Source organism: Berghia stephanieae, chromosome 8, assembly GCF_034508935.2.
Source record: "Berghia stephanieae isolate SIO BIC M18660-M18661 chromosome 8, UCSD_Bste_1.3, whole genome shotgun sequence".
In the NCBI taxonomy this organism is placed as follows: Eukaryota; Metazoa; Mollusca; class Gastropoda; order Nudibranchia; family Aeolidiidae; genus Berghia; species Berghia stephanieae.
This window is the reverse complement of record NC_088367.1, coordinates 48356229-48363728: the sequence shown is the minus strand read 5'-3', so window position 1 is coordinate 48363728 and position 7500 is coordinate 48356229.

The window sequence follows — 7500 nt, the reverse complement described above, 5'->3', positions numbered from 1 at the left end:
AACAGGATGAATGAATGAAACACTGCAGACGAATGAGATAATGTGGTAGTGGCGTTTTTAATATGAATAAACATCAATGTTTTTCTTTATTCATCTTAAAAACGCCACTACCACATTATCTCATTCATCTGCAGTGTTTCATTCATCCCGTTTGTTGACAGAGGGGAAACTCAAAACGTCCCATTTTATCTGTTTTCGCAATTAAATTGAAGCTAACATTCAATTTCACATTGTTATTTATTTCTTCGAGCTTCGAGCTTCGAGCAGCAACATTTACATTGCACAGCATCAATATGATAATCTACAAGATCAAGCCATAAAGAGGAAATATAGATAGAAATAAATGGTTAGATTATAAAACTGATACATCGCAGAATATATATTGCATATTATTATTGTTATCTTGATAACTATCAAAGGCTCGTTGTACCATGCCATGAATGCTTCCTGGTTTGTTGTGGGGGAATCGGTTATTTCCCATGAGGTCTTTGCAAACCAATTACCATTTATCTGGCCATGGACGAAATCGACTTGTAACCAATATTATAATGATTTGGGTGTTTTGTTTTTATTTGGCTTGATTGGAATAATGTAAGGTCGAATTCGGGTTTCTGCATTGCTTAAATTATAAACCTTTCAAATATCTACATAGTTGCAAATAATAATATGTGCACTTGCTAGTCTCTTCCATTGAACAATGCCATGCTGGGATGTTTACTTACTGTATTGATCTATTATATATATATATATATATATATATATATATATATATATATATATATATATATATATATATATATTATAATGCCTCTAGAGCTTTACTCTATAGAGGATTGGGCGCAATATAAATAAATTACATTATTATTATTATTATTATTATTATTTATTATTATTATTATTATTATTATTATTATTATAATATTATATCATATTATATATATATATATATATATATAATATATATATATATATTATATATATATATATATATATATATATATATATATATTGAATCGTGTTGGATACAATTATGGTACGAATAGTGCTCGACATGTAGCAATGGAGCGAATTATTATTTTAATATTTACCACAATGCTGGAGTCAGTCTACATCGATGTTTCAGGCCTTTTCAGCCATCGTACCATATATATACATTTTAATTCTTTGAATTCAAACAAATTTGAAATAGAAAAACATAAATGAAATAAAAAGTATTGCTGTAATTCAACTCCAATTAGGAAAATGGTTCTCTTTAGTCTTTAGTGTTCAATGGAACACTGCAATAACCCAGAGGACGTTAGTCGATCCGAAAAGAGATCAAGTGTTTTGTTCATGGGGCGGGCGCGGCAGGGGGGGGGGGGGGGGGGGGGGGGGTTCTAGAGTGTAATGTTTTCAATTCAATAATATCAAAGTATAGCTTACACTTTATGCATCATTTCATCTCTTAATGACGATAGTAGGCTTATGGATTATTAACCGCTGCCTATTCATCCTCCTCCTTCCTTCCTTCCTTCCTTCTTCCTTTTCCCTCTTCTTTTTCTTCCTCCTTCTCCTCCTCCTGATCATCATCGTCTTCAATCATTATTTTTATCATCATCATCATCATCATCATCATCATCATCATCATCATCATCATCATCATCATCACCATCATCATCACAACCTCGTCGTCTTCACCGGGCCACCTTCAGTGCGTCCCAATCATTATAAATCATTGATTTACAATCATGTTAATGAAATGATTATTGCTTTTTCTTTGCCGGAAGAGCACAACTCGTATTAAAAGTGATTCGATAAATTACTTATTATGTACGTTATGAGCGCGCGCACGCACACACACACACACACGCGCGCACGCGCACACACTCACATCATTATTATGCAGCACCACTAAAATAATACAAGCGAAACCTTTGATTGTGCACACTTCAATTGAATGCACCAAGGTACCCTCAAAATGTTCACATCATAAATTTATTGAATCACCTTGTACCACATCAGTAGGTTCGTGTATGTCGTGCATTCGTCGATTGGTGGTAGCCTACGTTTGTAACCCACCGCCTCAATTCGGTATAATATATCAGGGTAAACGCGCGGCTATGTGGTCTCGTGGTATCACTCGAAACTTCGGATCTGAAGGTCCAGGGTTCGGGACCCGATCTGAGCGGCTATTAGTTGAATCTTTGGAAAAGATTTCTTACTCACATTCTCTAACCGTGCTCAGGTGTAAAATGAGTTCCTGGCCGTCAACAACATTGTCTCAGTCGGGGAAAAAACGTAATATCGCCTAACAGGCGTCATTCATATCTTTCCTACATGGTAAGTGTTGCTGTTGGGTAGGATCCTCTTTAGTGCCGCGCTGAAGACCGGTCTGGACCGCGGTCCGACGGTCTTTTAGCTGTGAACCGAAGACCGGTCCCAGAGGGGAAGACCGGCGCCGGTCCTCACTTCTTATCACCTTTCAACTAGTGCGGGGCGGTCCTTGCAAGGACCACGGTCCTACGGTCTCGCGCCATAGCCTACTACTTCCCCAGCGATTCGTTGCTTCGGTTGCCTATCTTCCACCAATCACCACCCATCCCACTTAATTAATCGCACCCACCCCCCTTTGCCATACACTAAACGACACAGACGACCATACAGGCAGACGACCACCAACCTCCACTCCGCAAACCGCCCTTTCGTGTGTGAGATGGGGGGAACAGGAGGCGCACGCCTTGGACGATTCCATTATACGGGGTAAATTTCAAAATTTACTACACCATAATGATCGCAATGACAATGATCTATGGTGAAGGCATGACCCCTCTTCTCTAATGGGTTATTGTTTGAAATGTATGTGACTACAAAAGATGTGTGTGTTTGTGTGTGTGTGTGTGTGTGTGTGTGTGTGTGTCGAACCTAGCAAGTAGCAAATCCGATTTTTTGTTTCTTTTGTCCATCTCTTGTCACCACTCCTTTCTATCGCAGTGTTGTCATTTAAAATAATACAATAATATTAAAATTTCGTTTGGTGTTTTTACTAATCAAATAATATGAGTTTCATTAGTTTCTTCCTTCCAAAAAACCCAGTTATAAACGTCTGAATTTTAAAAAAGTCCAATAGAATTATTTGGGGACCCCGATAGCTCAGTTGATAGAGCACTCTCTTTATACGCAAAGGGCCAGAGATCGATCCCGGGTGCAGTCGATTTTTTTCTGAATCCCTGTCTACTCAGCAATGAATGGGTAGCTGAGTTTGTTAGATCTGGTGAAAAGTCACCATCGACCCCTCTTATCACCTCATCCACCCCCTCTTATTATAACTTCACGTCTCTCTCTTACTCTTCAATGCTCGCTGCCCTCTAATGTGTGTGTGTGGGGGGGGGGGGGGGGGGGGGGGTAGGAGTTGCGTGTGTGTATCAACGCCACGAACAACTCGATCAACGCCTTGGGCGATGCCATTATCTCCGTTAATGGGGATAAATTTCAAATTTTATTAAATTATCGAAGTAACAATGAAGTACGGTGAGCAAATAAAGAAGGCATCACCCCTCTTCTCTAATTAGGTTACAATTTGAAATGAGTGTGACTACTCCGTGTGTTTTACTCCTGTAGGCCACGGTTTTCATCGTGTAGCGGTCTTTAACGGTTCAAGAATGAACGATCCCACGCTCTCAAAGGTCAAACCGGTTCGAATTTCCAACAGTCTCTCAGGAATGTTCAATGTCGAAAAGGACCGGTCCTTGCGGTCTTCATTTCCCAAGGACCGTAGGACCGTGGTCCTTAAGCTTGCCAAGGACCGCCCCGCACTAATCCTCTTGTAAAGCCCTTTGGGCAGATTTAGTGGATATTGGGCTATATAAAAGCTCAAATTTTTCATCGGGACTCAGAAAATTAGACTTAAGAGTGAAACTGGATAGAATGATGACAAAATTTACTCACATTCTCTCACCGTACTCAGGAGTAAAATGAGTACCTGGCCGTCAACAGTGTTGTCTATGTCAGAAAAATCGTAATATCGCCAAACAGGCGTCATGAATCGTTCTACTTGTTACGTGTTGCTGTTGGTCAGGGACCCTTTGTATTAAAGCGCTTTGATCATTCTTAGTGGACAGTGCTCTATATAAAAGCTCAATTTTTTTTTAAAAAGGAAACATTACTGGTTATATTGAAATCATAGATATAATACGACTCTGGGTCGATAAAACATTTAAAACTATATCCGGAGAACATGATAAATACCATGGGTCAAATACGAGGGGCCACATTTTACTATTAACTCACTCAACTCTAACACCGACTATATCCGTAGTTTACCCTGGTTATTATTACCCCATACCTATTTATTACATTTTTCTGAGACAAATTATAGGCGTAGTATCAAAGCTAATGTTTCTAGTTTTTGCATGTTAATGATAGTTGAATATAACTATCTATGTATATGCTCATTTTTAATACTATTTTTTTTTCCCCCAATTTTGAAAAGTAGCAAAAATCTCTAGGATTGAGTTGAGTTAATTACGCTTAGTCTATTTATCATGGCACCCATTCAAGCACGTACGTACTACAATCTGTAATGATTAAGTGCAGCATTATCGTAATTCAGGGCTGCCAACCTCAACACAAGAAAAAGCGTAAGGTTCCTTCATGTTACAAAGAGTAAGATTTGAATGAAAAAGTGTAAGCCTACAATTTGAAATTGGAACCATTCAGTTATCTCACTCCTAACCATTAACCCCTCCTTACCAACTACAGGAAAATCGTCACACTCGTTACGATACAACCAACATTTTTCTTATTCAAATTTCTCTTGTACATCATGAACTTTAAAGAAAATGAACAGTGTGTTGTAGAGCATGTTTTTCTAAAGAAAATATGTATGGCAAGAATGTTACTGCTAGTGTGTTTGAGTGATAAAAAAATATATTTTTGTGTTAGTTGGGTGTGAAGTTTTGGGGAAAATCCTGAAAATGACTGGTAAGGAGGGAGTTAAATAACATTTTAGAGATAAATAATTATTGTAACAAGTTTGGGTGGGGGAGAAACTTCAGAAACGTAAAACAAAAAAAAAAAAAAAAAAACACTTAGGAAGCAAGACAAACAAACTACAATAAATTGTTAAAAGATATAGTGTAGGAAGCAAGAAGAAATTAAATAAAAAAATTAAAAACTTTTTTGAAAAAAAACAGGATTGAAACAATTTTATATTCTAAAAAGTTAAGATTTGAGTCTCATGAAAGACGTACAATTTGTACAGAGCCAAATATTTCTCTGTCGTCGATCTGTTTTTTTTTTTTGTTTTTTGTTTTTTTTTTTTTGTAATGTATTTATTGTTATTTTGTCGTTGTTGTTGTGTGTGTGTTGGCTGAAGAAGGGTTTTGAGCCCTAAACGTTCCGTATTTGGTATTTTGTTGTTGTTGTTTTTTTTTTGTTTGTTTTTTTTTGAAGCTGTTATATTCATTTTTGTTTATTACTTTTCACAATCTAAGATGAAAAAAAAACCCTCACAAATATGCGTTTTTGGCGTACAATTGGCAGCCCTGATCATAATGATATAATATGCAGATTGTTACCATTATACTCACTGACACAGCATCAGATGTGTTGTTATGCAGGTTGGTGTTATTGTAGCAATAAATAAATAATATTATTACAATTATTAGCAACCGTCCGACTCTTTGATGATGACGGGCATAAAAGGTGAATTCAATCTGGGTAAAGTGGGTCGCATGTCGCAACACAATGACGCAAGCACAATGATGTGTTGGGCAAAAAAAAAAAAAAAAAAACCATAACGACAATTAAATAAAACACACGTGTAATGAATACGAACGATAGGATTGTTCTAGAGATGCAACTACAATTATTATGCATTCTATATTCCTTGCTGCTGGATTTTACGTCACCACGTTAAATGGCTATGTGGTCTTGTGGTCTGACATGACCTCGCTTTAGGATAGGAAGGTCCTGGGTTCGAGCCTCGCACAACGATGGGTTGGGCAAAAACCATAATGACAATTAAACGATACACACGTGTAGTGTAATGAATATGAACGATAGGATTGTTCTAGAGATGCAACTACAATTACTATGCATATTATATTCCTTGCTGCTGGATTTTACGTCACTGCGTTAAACGGCTATGTGGTCTTGTGGTATGACATGACCTCGCTTTAGGATAGGAAGGTCCTGGGTTCGAGCCTCGCTCGGCGCATAGTTGAGTCCTTGGAAAAGGCTCTTTTCTCCCATTCTCACCCCCTACTTAGGTGTAAAATGAGCACCTGACCGTAAACAGCTTTATCTCTGTCGGAAAAAAAATGGTAAAATCGCCTAACAGGCGTTATGTCTCGTTCTACATGTTACGTGTTGCTGTTGGTCAAGGAACCTTTGTAACGCGCTTTGAGCAGGTTTAGTGGATATTGCGCTATATAAAATCTCAAGTGTTTTGTTTTTGTTTTGTTTTTTGTTTTTTTTGTTTGATTTTGTTTTCGAGGGGGAGGGGGAGGGGTTAATACAGTTCAGTGAGCATTACTCATAAACGCGGATGGCAAAAAAAAAAAAAAAACAATAACAAAGACCTGAGTGACGTCATCTTCGAACTATCTATAGGCTGTCATATCCGTTAAATTATAAATATATGACAAAAACAAAACACCATCATCATCATCAGCAGCAGCAGCATTATTCCACACATTTTGTTATTCAAGAGCCGTTCATGAATTACGACATAGTGTTGGGTATGGGGAGTGAGTGGAGGGAAGAAGGTTCGTGAGCAAAATAAAGAGGTCAGATGGCTTTCGGTGGGGTGGTCCGGTCGATAATAAATCAAGGGAAATTACAATCTATAACCTGCGTATTTCATTTGGCAAGGGCCCAGCCAATGAAAAAAAAAAAAAAGTTATATTTACTTTCGCATTAAAGTAACCTAGTAATAGTAGTAGTTATTCATATTACTATTAACTCACTCATTCCTAGACATTTTTGCTACTTTTCAAAATGGGAAAAAATGTATTTAAAAATGAGCATGTACATAGATAGTTTTATTCAACTATCATTAACATGTAAAAACTAAAAACATTAGCTTTGATACTACGACTATAAAAAAAGTTATTTACTTTCGCATTAAAGCAACATAGTAATAGTAGTAGTAGTAGTTATTATTAATCATTATTATTATTATTATTATTATTATTATTATTATTATTATTATTATTATTATTATTATTATTATTATTATTATTATTATTATTATTATTATTATTATTATTATTATTATTATTATTATCATTATTATTATTAACTCACTCAATCCAAAAGAGTTTCGCTACTTTTCACCATTGGAAAAAAAATGTATTAAAAATGAGCATGTACATAGTTTTATTCAACTGGCTACCATTAACGTGTAAAAACTAAAAACATTAGCTTTGATACTACGCCTACAAGGTGTTTCATAAACAATTTTTTAATGTAATAAATAGGCATGGGATAAAAGTAACCCGGTTAAACTACGGATATAGT